Source organism: Thermobia domestica, chromosome 13, assembly GCF_964235325.1.
Source record: "Thermobia domestica chromosome 13, izTheDome1.hap1.1, whole genome shotgun sequence".
NCBI lineage: Eukaryota > Metazoa > Arthropoda > Insecta > Zygentoma > Lepismatidae > Thermobia > Thermobia domestica.
The window spans coordinates 212,167,736-212,184,033 of NC_137466.1; positions in this window are offsets into that span (position 1 = coordinate 212,167,736).

Genomic DNA, 16,298 nt, shown 5'->3' on the forward strand with positions numbered 1-16,298 from the left:
TACGATTTGCACAGTGCCATATGAGAGGCCACACCACTCTCTCAGCAACATAACGGTAGTGTCTCGATCGTGCAACAGGACTAGTGTGTTCGGTTGTCGTGACAGTTTTTGGCGCTCCAGCTGTATGTTAATCTTCACATGACTCCCTACTCACAACACCATATCTTCAATATGCTCTTTGATGGAGAAGACTCTCTTGGTATGTGTACTAAATCCTCATGAATTTTGCATACTGGCCATTCCTTCTCCACAAAATATTTGATGACCACTCTTATCTTACTATTTTACATTCTGGCACATTGTTACAGCCTCACTCAGCCAAACCATTGTAAAAATAAAAATGATACGTATATGACAGTAAGTCCTTAGGCGCAGTTTACGAGAAAATAAACAAAACTCAGTTTTTTTGTAATCTTAAAAAGAAGAAAAAAGAAATAATACTGTATGATAGCTAAGCCACGTATAAAGATGAAAAGGACACTCGAATGAATATGCGTTGATCGAACTTTTCTGTGCCTGGTGCACGTGATCTCTGGTTCGATTCTCAGGTAGGAGAGCACAAAAAATTAATTTCACTGATCATTCAGTTTCATTGATCACCAGTCCTCTTTAGCCTAAAAGGCATAATTGTGGACCGTTAAACTAAAAGTCGTTTTCATCAAACTTTTTATTAAGAATAGTTAATGAGATACAACCCAACTATTACAGTTTAATTTTGGTTTATTTATAGTATTTTCCAAAGACGGGTCATATATTAAAATCGCTAGATAGATATATTAATCTGGACAAGATATGTTTGAGGGTAAATAATGAACCTACTAGCAGAATAGCCGTTTGTAATATCGGGCATTTTCGATCTTCTTAAATATCTCCCCCTTCCCTAAGTTGCGCCGTCAAAATGAAATTATAAAATCCATCCCAGGTCCGAACCTCATCTATGTTAAAAATTTGGTCAAGATCGGTCGGGTGGTTCAAGAGTTGTTAAGTCAGTCATATTCATTTTTATATACATCGAATTGACAAAAAGTTTGAATTCGTTAACTAGTGTTATTGTAGTGGAAATTGCCTCGCAGGGCTTATGTAGATTTTTTTTTTTTTTTTTTTTTGCGTACTATTATGAACAGAAACGTACCAATACTATATAACGCACTACTTTTTCCTTTTTTGTAATGGAGTAGTCCCGTATCTCGGTGTTTAATCCATGAAGTACTTCCTTTTTATTGTTACAATCACGTACAAACCGTAAAGAGCGATGACTCACTGGAAATCATATTGCTTTGTGAACAGAATGAGAAATAATCCCACAACAGTTCTGTTTAGTAAGTACGCTAACGTATTACGTAAAACGATCTATCATAACATCCATAAAAAGATTTTCCCGATTGTATATTATTTTCACGGAAAATAAAATGCAAGTTACATGCACCTTACTAATAATCAAGAGGACTTGGACTCAAAATTTACTAGAAACTAGTAATTTTCTTATATTTGCATTCATTAATGAGGCAGAGTCGTTGTTATACGCGGGGTACATGGTGACTTAATGGTAGAGCGCTTATCTTTCGTGTGTAGGGTTCTTGGTTCGATCCCCGGACAGCATTTATGGGTGAATCACGTCGTGTGCATGGGTTTTTCTCAGGGTATTCCCGTTTTCTCCCACATTCTCATTCCAACAAAATTTCCCCGTCATCATTCATTTGGCTTAATCATCCGTTTTCCTTAGCCTGAAGGGCATAATCTTGCATCGTTAAACTGAAAGATTTCATTTCATCTTTTAAGTTATACGTAATTCTGAAAGAAATCTCTCTAATGTTTTTTAGTGTTGACACATACAAAGCATATTTGAGAGTCTAGTCAATGGGGGATTTAGAAGACAGCAAAACTAAGTGTTACTGAAGACATGCTTATACACTTCTATGCACGAGGATACAACATTTCCTGAGAGCACAGTAGATTCGTATACAAAAGTAAAGCAAGGTCATAATTATGTATTCATAACACGTAGCAAGCTGCTTTACTTTTCTGCATGTTAAAATCAAACTTGACATTGATGAATAGCTTTGAATTATATATTCCGTGGAGATGTTGTACATAATACTTGTTTTTACGGGCGGTCTTTTTTATAGTATGACAGTTTGAAGAATGGATACACCTTTTTTCCGGTCAAAAGAAATGTTAATTGGACAAGCAGAATACAGAAAAAACCTTTTCGGAAATAAAATATGCAGATCACACACGTAGAACAAGGTAATTCATTAATATGCAGCACATGTAACGCGACAGCTGCTGCTGGAGAATATTGTAGACATTTTGATCGTCGGAATGAGTGAAAGAAAGTACTGGAAACTTCCAAATCTTTTTTAAAATTATTATTGTTGGAATAGGGGAAAGAACACTCTCGAAACTTCTGGAAAGGTTTCTTGTAGTATACTTGTTTACTTTTTTATATGGGAAAGGGACATATTGTAATTGTTGGAAGTATAAGGGGGACGGAAGTGTTTGGTTTTAATCGGGAATTGATTGCGGATTTTCCGGCATTGAAAAATGATATGACTCGGTGTACTTTTATGGAATTATAACTTGACTAAGATATAGTATAATGTAATATGTAGGGAATCAACATTAATGATTGCACCGGGACTCGAATGAGTATTCTCCCACGTGGAGAACCGTACGCTAAATTTTATGCTTGAAGTGTGAACTTGTTACTTATACATAACTATGAATTGTGTATGACATAACAGGTATATATAAATTATATTGTACAGAAAGTTAGCAGAATGCGCCCCCGGGAATCGAACCAGGACTCTTCCACGTGAAAAGCCGTACGACAGACATTTTGCTTAGCAGATGTTGTTACTTATATGTAGCTATGAATTGTGTAAGACATAACAGGTATATAAAAATATATTGTACAGAAAGTTAGCAGAATGCGCTTCCGGGAATCGAACCAGGACTCTTCCACGTGAAAAGCCATACGACAAACATTTTGCTTAGCAGATGTTGTTACTTATATGTAGCTATCAATTGTGTATAACATAACCGGTATATATAAATTATATTGTACAGAAAGTCAACAGAATGCGCCCTGGGAATCGAACCAGGACTCTTCCACGTGAAAAGCCATACGACAAACATTTTGCTTAGCAGATGTTGTTACTTATATATAGCTATGAATTGTGTATAACATAACAGGTATATATAAATTATATTGTACAGAAAGTCAACAGAATGCACCCTGGGAATCGAACCAGGACTCTTCCACGTGAAAAGCCGTACGACAAACATTTTGCTTAGCAGATGTTGTTACTTATACATAACTATGAATTGTATAAGACGTATAACCGGTATTTAGAAAGTATATGGTAAGAATTATTATTATTATTATTATTATTATTATTATTATTGTAAACTTGTGTTTTGTTTCATAAACGCTAGTGTAACAATGAGGTTATATGGCGACAGAACGTTTAACGTTACCGCAGATTGAACTTAAAGGTTTTTCATGTTGAAAGCTAAGGCAAAAGAGACCCGAGACTGTTTGAACATATTACCCAGGATGAAATGTAGTAGTGAAGTTAAAAGGGAAACTTTATACTTATATTTTGTAATTGGAAATCGTAATACAGCAAATAATTAATTTTTAATTCTTTTATTGTTTTAGGTGGTGAAGGAAATAAAAAATTTAAATAGAAACAGTGGAGAACAAACCTTATTTTCCTGAATTGTTTGTTGTTGAAATATAGCGGAGGTTTTTAGTGAAAAGGAGTTATAGATTGGTTTTAAAATATGGATTCACTGAAACCGTTGGATCTTAGTTGTATGAAATATTGAAAATATTGGATAATGTGTGATATGAATATTGAATACTGAAATATCGACATAAAAGTTATTATAAGTGTTACATTCAACGAATATACCGGCTAGACTAAAGGAGACGGTGATGATGAGAAATTAATGAATATGGCGGAATGAAGAAAGTGGGAAGAAGCAGGAGAACTACAACAAAAACCCACGCACATAGTGTTTGTGCACCAAAAAGCTAACTTGAAACAAGCTGGGATCGAACCAAGACCCCATGCACCAGAGGTGAACACTGTATTGCGTACCCACCATAGCTTTTCTATGTATTATATTTGGATGAATAAAAGTGCGCATGTATAAGTTGGTGGAACGAGAATGTAGGTGGAAACGGGAGAACTTCACACACAATGTTTAAACTAGAAAATACACTTTGATTGAGGGAAAGCATTTTGTTTTAGAAGTGACTTTTTTATGATCAGCGCTATTTAATGTTTATGAACGAGGAAAGAAACTGTAGCAGTTATTGGAGAATTATACTTTTGAAACTCTTTATACAAAATTATGTGTTTATATAACTTCATACATACTACTAAAGAAGATATATGATGTACATTAAGGATGATTTTGACATTATTTAAACAGTGTAGGTAACGACTCTTAAGGCAATACAAGAGACGGACAATTATTTGACAGCGCAGATTGTGATAGTAATGGTGTGCTTGGTTTATTAGGATTAGTCATATGCAGATGGAAACAATTGCTTTAAATAAGAGATAGCACTTTGAACGTATAGTTTGGTTAAAAGTGCTTTACTTTAGAACTCATAACATTAAGTACAAGGTAACCAACACCATTGGCGATAACTATTAGCAGGACTGTGAGCGATGGGAATTAGCGTGTTGGAGAGACAGATACATTTTGCGTACATAATAATATTGAGTATGAATATTTGACTTTGGCACCTAGAAGATTATGCAACCGACAAGTTAAAAATGTTTTGAGGATTGCATATAATATTTACAGACAGTCTGATACGATTTTGTATTTTATTTGAAGTGTGATGAATGTTTGTTGAACTAAAAAAGGGTATTTTATTTATAGGTCTTGTTTGTAAGTTAGAAAAACAAGAAAATATTCTTGTAATGGTGTTATGACCGCCAGAAACGAAATAATAGCTAACATGTCCTTTTTACAGTTGAAATAGATTTCTGTCAATTTAAACTTTAATAAAAACTAGTCTGAATTTCGACAATTTTAAACTTTGTTGTAATTGTTACAATTGCATAAGAAAATAGTATTTTAATGTTTTAGTTGTCTGCTTATACAGAGCAGATATATTTGTGAGTGAATACATGACATACAGTTATAACATATCAGAAGTGATGTACTCCCGAAATTAAATCTTCCTAAACCTTAAAGAGATTATATTGTGCAGTTTTCACTTATTGAGTTAAATTTGGTAATTTAAGACGAACTGTGGTTTTGCTTTTTACCCACTGCAGTTGTATTGGATTGAAATACTGAACTTACTATATCTGGATTTTTAGTTACTGTTTTACTGTTTTACTGGTTCTGTATGGTTGCGAAACATGGTCACTTATTCTGAGGGAATAACATAGACTGAAAGTATTTGAGAACAGGATCCTGAGAAGAATATTCGGACCCAAGAGGAACGGGAATGAGGAATTGCGGGAACTTTATAACGAGGAACTACATAGTTTATACGGTTTACCCAACATTGTTAGAGTCGTCAAGTGTAGGAGGCTTAGGGGGCAGGTCATGTAGCTAGAATGGAAGAAAGTAGAAACGCTTTCAAAGTCTTGACTGGAAGACCCATAGGAAAACGACCATTAGGAAGACGTAGGCGCAGATGAGAGGATAATATTAAGATGGATCTCGCAGAGATAGGAATAAAAAGTAGAAACTGGATGCAATTAGCTAAGGATAGAAATCAGTGGAGAGCTTTTGTGAACGCGGCACTGAACCTGCGGGTTCCATAGGCGATAGAGTTAGTTAGTTTACTGGTTTTATGAATGATTTGGGAGGGCTGTTGTTTAAATTGGAATTTGAACTATTACTAATGCTTGTAACGAGAAACTATACATATCTATTGGGAAGTGTGGACTTTCTTTTACGCAGATGAGAAATAGCCTGTGTGTAAGACAGCAATACGAAAACGAATATTTGCACAACGAATTGAATTACTATTGCTTACAACAAGATTTATTTTAACTGTACCTGGGACTTTTGATTGATAAGTAAATTAGTAAATTATATTTTAAGCGGTGTTGAGATTTATTTTGTATTAGGTTATCGACTACTGTTTGGATTATTTTTAATTTATGTTTTATATAACAACAAGGTTATAAAGAACAATATAACAGTAATATGGGTTTTGAACCACAATAGGGATAAATTTAATGCAGTTGCTGTGTACATGAACTGTTATGGAACATTAATCACTTAGTATATAGCATTTTTATATTATTGTAACTGCAAGAGAACTGTATTATAAGACTACCTAACACATGTAAATAATAGTTAGAGCTAAAATACTGAGTTACTGGCAACTGAATTGTCAGTGAGAGTAATGTATTTTTAAAGAAATAAACTGATATTAGAAAAAATAATCTTAGTTGTTTGTATGCTATATGAAGAAACTAGTGTTTAAGAAACAGTGCATTAAAAGAAAAAATAATTGTTTTCGAAGAATATGGTAGGAAACTGAAAATATTTAATACTTTGTTTTAGATTTTAGAGACATTACCAACGTAAGTAAATGATGAACTATTGTCGATTGAACGGGAATCACTGAGGTTGATACCTTGTGTTTAGTTTATGATATGAAGACTTTAACATTCTTGTTTACACAGTTACTTTTAAATGAAAACAACATATAATCTTGTATGCAGAATGGATTGAATTAAGGGCATACTTACGCGAGGGATTCATTGGATGCGGACCACATTTAAAACTTTATAACCCAACAAACATTTCAACACTTTGTTAAGAGAATTATGGTTGCAGTAGGAGAGAAATGTGTGATATACTGTAGAAAACTCGATGTTACAGTACCCTTGTACTCTTTATGTCTTATAAAAAGAAGTTAGTGTACTCTTTTGCTGAGGACAATATTGTAAAATTACGTGTCGTTTAATTGCAACTAGAATAATGTTACTTTAATAATGCTTAAACGCAGTCACTGTTAGTGCAGAATCCACCCTCCAACAATTTTCAGGATGTGCAGACCCTTACTTGGTATATGATTTTAAAAAGAATAAACATTGTACGGTAACCTCTTGAAACTTGTAGACCCACAGTGAAGTATAGTCGGATATGGGGGAGGGCGCGGTGACTTAGTGGTAGAAGAGATTTTGATGTTTGTGATTTAAAAACCGAGCAAGTGAACTTTGTGGTGGACAACATTTCTTTTCTCCTGGTACTTCCCATTTCCTACATTTATTTATTGGCTTAAATAGCTTATCCGATCTTTCTCTCTTGTAATAGAATCATTGCAAGGCTATGATCATACCTTATAATTATTATTATTAAATAATCCTTATTGAAGGTTTAATTTACTTCATGATTTCTTTGGAACAATAAAATTTTTTTGCTTGAGATGGATTGTTTTCTCAGGGAGGAAATGTTAGAATCATGAGAACTTGCTTACATGCTGTGTGCCAAACATAATAAGCCCTTGGCGGGCTAAGATCGAACCATGGACCCATCACGCGCCAGAGGTGAACGATTTGAAGGCGATGAAGAATATTTTATAATCACACAGTAGTATTAATAATTGTTTGAGATTCTTAGTATACTATGTGATACACAGGTTACACGAATTTTATTTTGTTCTTTTTGAACTAATGTTTAAGAGGACCAGAAGGATAGATTTCAAGAACCACCTATGGTTCAAGGATTACAGTTTTAATTTTACAGCTTTATACACATGCATTCAAAATTATATGGCCATTAGATGGTTGTATAAGATTCTTGTTGGACTTGATTTGATTTGAGTTTAACGTCTCTTTTCATCAGCGGAGCTATATGAGACGTGGACCTACTGATTAACGTGGAATCCGAACCACATGAGCTCCCGCCGGGAATCGAACCTGGGTAGACTTTTGTTGGAATAAATGTTTTCGCTGGAACCTTTTTTAAAATTTAATGTAAAACTTTAAACATAATGAAGAAAATAAGAACATACTGAGGTGAAATAAACTTGAAAACTTCCACCGTGCAAAAGAATTAAGGAAAACAGCCTCTGTTTTCAAGCTGAGACTATCCATGGTTGAGATTGACCACCAAATATAACGATTATTTCTCTCAGATGATGAGTTTGTATGCTTATCCCAGTAGCTAAAACTGGAAAAGTGAACCAGGTAGTGTTTGCAAAATGTATCTCCTCACGTCCAAGTCTATCAATTCGCTGACGACACAGCATTTCTAACAACGGCTCGTACTATCCAACGTATCAACAGACTAATGCAGCCAGCCATCAACACATTTGTCCACTGGTGTGACTTAATCTCAGAACATGTGCAATTGTGATGGACAAAAATTCCATGGGTAGTGGGGCTGGTGGACAACAACAACTTCACGAAACATCTGTTGGTATTAAAATTAACGATACATGAACTTTCAAAAGACGAAATGTTTCTTTATCTGGACTGTTAATACTTTTTTTTGAAATTTCATCGGAACAAGCATTCAACTTAAACTATAATAAACGAACGAACTATCTAGTTGCATTATAGGAGGGCGATACAGGTGCGGATGAAAAGTTTATGTATTGATTTTGAATACGAGTTGTGTGCGAGTAATTCAATTTTATTTAACTTTTAATATTAGAGATTATTTTATACGACCATTTAATATTTTATTATTTCTTATACATATTTGCTTTCATCACTTGTCCATTGTAATGTTAGTAGAAAAAATGTTTTATTTAACAACATGAGCACGAAAACCCACAGGAAAAATATTAGACAACATTCATAATTATCACTGTACGGAATACTTCTTTAAATGGAAACAGTTTGATCCATTGGTAGAGTGCACCCATCTGGCACGAAGATCCCTAGTTCAATCCCAAGACCGTGACAATTTGTGATGGACAACACCCTGTGGATATTCTCGGGGTTCTACATTTCCTACCACTTTCTTCATATTCAACATTTTTACAATCATTAGCCATTCAACGTTGCCTACTTGTAAAATGTCTCGAGTAGATGAGTATATAAGACTCATGCCAGAACAAAATGTTTTCTCTTTGCTCTCAAGCCAGAAAAAAAGCAGAAACTCATATCTACTTACCAGAAAAAATGTTTTCGATTTGCTCTCAAGCCAGAAAAGAAGAAACTCGTATCCACGAAACTTGTGAAATTTGGCGACAACTCGGAGAAATTTCACAATTTTCGTGGATACGAGTTTCTTCTTTTCTGGCTTGAGAGCAAATCGAAAACACTTTTTCTGGCAAGTAGATATGAGTTTCTGCTTTTTTTCTGGCTTGAGAGCAAAGAGAAAACATTTTGTTCTGGCATGAGTCTTATATACTCATCTACTCGAGACATTTTACAAGTAGGCAACGTTGAATGGTTAATGATTGTAAAAATGTTGAATATGAAGAAAGTGGTAGGAAATGGAGAACCCCGAGAATATCCACAGGGTGTTGTCCATCACAAATTGTCACGGTCTTGGGATTGAACTAAGGGGTCTTCGTGCCAGATGGGTGCACTCTACCAATGGATCAAACTGTTTCCATTTAAAGAAGTATTCCGTACAGTGATAATTATGAATGTTGTCTAATATTTTTCTTGTAGGTTTTCGTGCTCATGTTGTTAAATAAAACATTTTTTCTACTAACATTACAATGGACAAATGATGAAAGCGAATATGTATAAGAAATAATAAAATATTAAATGGTCGTATAAAATAATCTCTAATATTAAAAGTTAAATAAAATTGAATTACTCGCACACAACTCGTATTCAAAAATCAATACATAAACTTTTCATCCACACCTGTATCGCCCTCCTATAATGCAACTAGATAGTTCGTTCGTTTATTATAGTTTAAGTTGAATGCTTGTTCCGATGAAATTTCAAAAAAGTATTAACAGTCCAGATAAAGAAACATTTCGTCTTTTGAAAGTTCATGTATCGTTAATTTTAATACCAACAGATGTTTCGTGAAGTTGTTGTTGTCCACCAGCCCCACTACCCATGGAATTTTTGTCCATCACAATTGCACATGTTCTGAGATTAAGTCACACCAGTGGACAAATGTGTTGATGGCTGGCTGCATTAGTCTGTTAATACGTTGGATAGTACGAGCCGTTGTTAGAAATGCTGTGTCGTCAGCGAATTGATAGACTTGGACGTGAGGAGATACATTTTGCAAACACTACCTGGTTCACTTTTCCAGTTTTAGCTACTGGCATAAGCATACAAACTCATCATCTGAGAGAAATAATCGTTATATTTGGTGGTCAATCTCAACCATGGATAGTCTCAGCTTGAAAACAGAGGCTGTTTTCCTTATATCTTTTGCACGGTGGGAGTTTTCAAGTTTATTTCACCTCAGTATGTTCTTATTTTCTTCATTATGTTTAAAGTTTTACATTAAATTTTAAAAAAGGTTCCAGCGAAAACATTTATTCCAACAAAAGTCTACCCAGGTTCGATTCCCGGCGGGAGCTCATGTGGTTCGGATTCCACGTTAATCAGTAGGTCCACGTCTCATATAGCTTCGCTGATGAAAAGAGACGTTAAACTCAAATCAAATCAAGTCCAACAAGAATCTTATACAACCATCTAATGGCCATATAATTTTGAATGCATGTGTATAAAGCTGTAAAATTAAAACTGTAATCCTTGAACCATAGGTGGTTCTTGAAATCTATCCTTCTGGTCCTCTTAAACATTAGTTCAAAAAGAACAAAATAAAATTCGTGTAACCTGTGTATCACATAGTATACTAAGAATCTCAAACAATTATTAATACTACTGTGTGATTATAAAATATTCTTCATCGCCTTCAAATCGTTCACCTCTGGCGCGTGATGGGTCCATGGTTCGATCTTAGCCCGCCAAGGGCTTATTATGTTTGGCACACAGCATGTAAGCAAGTTCTCATGATTCTAACATTTCCTCCCTGAGAAAACAATCCATCTCAAGCAAAAAATTTTTATTGTTCCAAAGAAATCATGAAGTAAATTAAACCTTCAATAAGGATTATTTAATAATAATTATAAGGTATGATCATAGCCTTGCAATGATTCTATTACAAGAGAGAAAGATCGGATAAGCTATTTAAGCCAATAAATAAATGTAGGAAATGGGAAGTACCAGGAGAAAGGAAATGTTGTCCACCACAAAGTTCACTTGCTCGGTTTTTAAATCACAAACATCAAAATCTCTTCTACCACTAAGTCACCGTGCCCTCCCCCATATCCGACTATACTTCACTGTGGGTCTACAAGTTTCAAGAGGTTACCGTACAATGTTTATTCTTTTTAAAATCATATACCAAGTAAGGGTCTGCACATCCTGAAAATTGTTGGAGGGTGGATTCTGCACTAACAGTGACTGCGTTTAAGCATTATTAAAGTAACATTATTCTAGTTGCAATAAAACGACACGTAATTTTACAATATTGTCCTCAGCAAAAGAGTACACTAACTTCTTTTTATAAGACATAAAGAGTACAAGGGTACTGTAACATCGAGTTTTCTACAGTATATCACACATTTCTCTCCTACTGCAACCATAATTCTCTTAAGAAAGTGTTGAAATGTTTGTTGGGTTATAAAGTTTTAAATGTGGTCCGCATCCAATGAATCCCTCGCGTAAGTATGCCCTTAATTCAATCCATTCTGCATACAAGATTATATGTTGTTTTCATTTAAAAGTAACTGTAAACAAGAATGTTAAAGTCTTCATATCATAAACTAAACACAAGGTATCAACCTCAGTGATTCCCGTTCAATCGACAATAGTTCATCATTTACTTACGTTGGTAATGTCTCTAAAATCTAAAACAAAGTATTAAATATTTTCAGTTTCCTACCATATTCTTCGAAAACAATTATTTTTTCTTTTAATGCAATGTTTCTTAAACACTAGTTTCTTCATATAGCATACAAACAACTAAGATTATTTTTTTCTAATATCAGTTTATTTCTTTAAAATACATTACTCTCACTGACAATTCAGTTGCCAGTAACTCAGTATTTTAGCTCTAACTATTATTTACATGTGTTAGGTAGTCTTATAATACAGTTCTCTTGCAGTTACAATAATATAAAAATGCTATATACTAAGTGATTAATGTTCCATAACAGTTCATGTACACAGCAACTGCATTAAAGTTATCCCTATTGTGGTTCAAAAACCCATATTACTGTTATATTGTTCTTTATAACCTTATTGTTATATAAAACATAAATTAAAAATAATCCAAACAGTAGTCGAATCTCTGCGAGATCCATCTTAATATTATCCTCCCATCTGCGCCTACGTCTTCCTAATGGTCGTTTTCCTATGGGTCTTCCAGTCAAGACTTTAAAAGCGTTTCTACTTTCTTCCATTCTAGCTACATGACCTGCCCCCTAAGCCTCCTAGACTTGACGACTCTAACAATGTTGGGTAAACCGTATAAACTATGTAGTTCCTCGTTATAAAGTTCCCGCAATTCCTCATTCCCGTTCCTCTTGGGTCCGAATATTCTTCTCAGGATCCTGTTCTCAAATACTTTCAGTCTATGTTATTTCCTCAGAGTAAGTGACCATGTTTCGCAACCATACAGAACCAGTAAAACAGTAAAACAGTAACTAAAAATCCAGATATAGTAAGTTCAGTATTTCAATCCAATACAACTGCAGTGGGTAAAAAGCAAAACCACAGTTCGTCTTAAATTACCAAATTTAACTCAATAAGTAAAAACTGCACAATATAATCTCTTTGAGGTTTAGGAAGATCTAATTTCGGAAGTACATCACTTCTGATATGTTATAACTGTATGTCATGTATTCACTCACAAATATATCTGCGCTGTATAAGCAGACAACTAAAACATTAAAATACTATTTTCTTATGCAATTGTAACAATTACAACAAAGTTTAAAATTGTCGAAATTCAGACTAGTTTTTATTAAAGTTTAAATTGACAGAAATCTATTTCAACTGTAAAAAGGACATGTTAGCTATTATTTCGTTTCTGGCGGTCGTAACACCATTACAAGAATATTTTCTTGTTTTTCTAACTTACAAACAAGACCTATAAATAAAATACCCTTTTTTAGTTCAACAAACATTCATCACACTTCAAATAAAATACAAAATCGTATCAAACTGTCTGTAAATATTATATGCAATCCTCAAAACATTTATAACTTGTCGGTTGCATAATCTTCTAGGTGCCAAAGTCAAATATTCATACTCATTATTATTATGTACGCAAAATGTATCTGTCTCTCCAACACGCTAATTCACATCGCTCACAGTCCTGCTAATAGTTATCGCCAATGGTGTTGGTTACCTTGTACTTAATGTTATGAGTTCTAAAGTAAAGCACTTTTAACCAAACTATACGTTCAAAGTGCTATCTCTTATTTAAAGCAATTGTTTCCATCTGCATATGACTAATCCTAATAAACCAAGCACACCATTACTATCACAATCTGCGCTGTCAAATAATTGTCCGTCTCTTGTATTGCCTTAAGAGTCGTTACCTACACTGTTTAAATAATGTCAAAATCGTCCTTAATGTACATCATATATCTTCTTTACTAGTATGTATGAAGTTATATAAACACATAATTTTGTATAAAGAGTTTCAAAAGTATAATTCTTCAATAACTGCTACAGTTTCTTTCCTCGTTCATAAACATTAAATAGCGCTGATCATAAAAAAGTCACTTCTAAAACAAAATGCTTTCCCTCAATCAAAGTGTATTTTCTAGTTTAAACATTGTGTGTGAAGTTCTCCTGTTTCCACCTACATTCTCGTTCCACCAACTTATACATGCGTACTTTTATTCATCCAAATATAATACATAGAAAAAGCTATGGTGGGTACGCAATACAGCGTTCACCTCTGGTGCATGGGGTCCTTGGTTCGATCCCAGCTTGTTTCAAGTTAGCTTTTTAGTGCACAAACACTATGTGCGTGGGTTTTTGTCGTGGTTCTCCTGCTTCTTCCCACTTTCTTCATTCCACCATATTCATTCATTACTCATCATCACCGTCTCATTTAGTCTAGCCAGTATATTCGTTGGATGTAAAAACTTATAACAACTTTTATGTCGATATTTCAGTATTCAATATTCATATCACACATTATCCAATATTTTCGATATTTCATACAACTAAGATCCAACGGTTTCAATAAATCCATATTTTAAGACCAATCTATAACTCCTTTACGTTAACAACCTCCGCAACAAACAATTCAGGAAAATAATGTTTGTTCTCCAGTGTTTCTATTAATTACAACCGTTTCAATTTCCTTCACCACCTAAAACAATAAAAGAATTAAAATTTAATTATTTGCTGTATTACGATTTCCAATTACAAAATATAAGTATAAAGTTTCGCTTTTAACTTCACTACTACATTTCATCCTGGGTAATATGTTCAAACAATCTCGGGTCTCTTTTGCCTTAGCTTTCAACATGAAAAACCCTTAAGTTCAATCTACGGTAACGTTAAACGTTCTGTCGCCATATAACCTCATTGTTACACTAGCGTTTATGAAAACAAAACACAACAGTTTACAATAATAATAATAATAATAATAATTCTTACCATATACTTTCTAAATACCAGTTATACGTCTTACACAATTCATAGCTACATATAAGTAACAACATCTGCTAAGCAAAATGTTTGTCGTACGGCTTTTCACGTGGAAAAGCCTTGGTTCGATTCCCGGGGGCGCATTCTGCTAACTTTCTGTACAATATAGTTTATATATACCTGTTATGTCTTACACAATTCATAGCTACATATAAGTAACAACATCTGCTAAGCAAAATGTTTGTCGTACGGCTTTTCACGTGGAAGAGTCCTGGTTCGATTCCCGGAGCGCATTCTGCTAACTTTCTGTACAGTATAATTTATATATACCTGTTATGTCTTACACAATTCATAGCTACATATAAGTAACAACATCTGCTAAGCAAAATGTTTGTCGTACGGCTTTTCACGTGGAAGAGTCCTGGTTCGATTCCCGGAGCGCATTCTGCTAACTTTCTGTACAATATAATTTATATATACCTGTTATGTCTTACACAATTCATAGCTACATATAAGTAACAACATCTGCTAAGCAAAATGTTTGTCGTACGGCTTTTCACGTGGAAGAGTCCTGGTTCGATTCCCGGGGGTGCATTCTGCTAACTTTCTGTACAATATAATTTATATATATACCTGTTATGTCATACACAATTCATAGCTACATATAAGTAACAAGTTCGCACTGCAAGCATAAAATTTAGCGTACGGTTCTCCACGTGGGAGAATACTAATTCCAGTCCCGGTGCAATGAAAAAATGTTGATTCCCTACATATTACATTATACTATATCTTAGTCAAGTTATAATTCCATAAAAGTACACCGAGTCATATCATTTTTTCAATGCCGGAAAATCCGCAATCAATTCCCGATAAAACCAAACACTTCCGTCCCCCTTATACTTCCAACAACTACAATATGTCCATTTCCCATATAAAAGTAAACAAGTATACTACAAAAAACCTTTCCAGAAGTTTCGAGTGTGTTCTTTCCCCTATTCCAACAATAATAAGCTTAGAAAAAATCTGGAAGTTTCCAGTGCTTTCTTTCACTCATTCCGACCCAGCAGCTGCCGCGTTACATGTGCTGAATATTAATGAATTACCTTGTTCTACGTGTGTGATCTGCATATTTTATTTCCGAAAGGTTTTTTCTGTATTCTGCTTGTCCAATTAACATTTCTTTTCACCGGAAACCAATTTATTATGTGTCATGTTCTTTATACAACCTCCGGCAGCACCTGCATACATTATGTGTCATTAGTATGCGTAAAAGGGTGTATCCATTTTTTTAAAACGTGCATTACCAAGTGCTAAAATGTCAAAAAAGTAAACACTCATGAATATTCATGAGTGTTTACTAGTTTTCCCACAACTACTACGTGGACCTACTGATTAACGTGGAGCCCGAACCACATGAGCTCCCACTGGGAATCAAACCCGGGTCTCCTACGCCAAAGGCGCGTACCCTAACCGCTTAGCCACGAAGGACCTCACTCATTTTATCAGTGAGACAATGGCCTACATTTTGACGTGAAATTCGAATGATATGATCACTGCCAAGCCCTAACCTAAGTTTCTAACAATAATTATAGCATTTTGAACAAACAAGTACAGAATTCCAAATACGATTTATTTGTTGATCATCTGAGGTTAGTCAATCCTTTAGTCTCCTAAATAAAATGCTACAAATTCAAA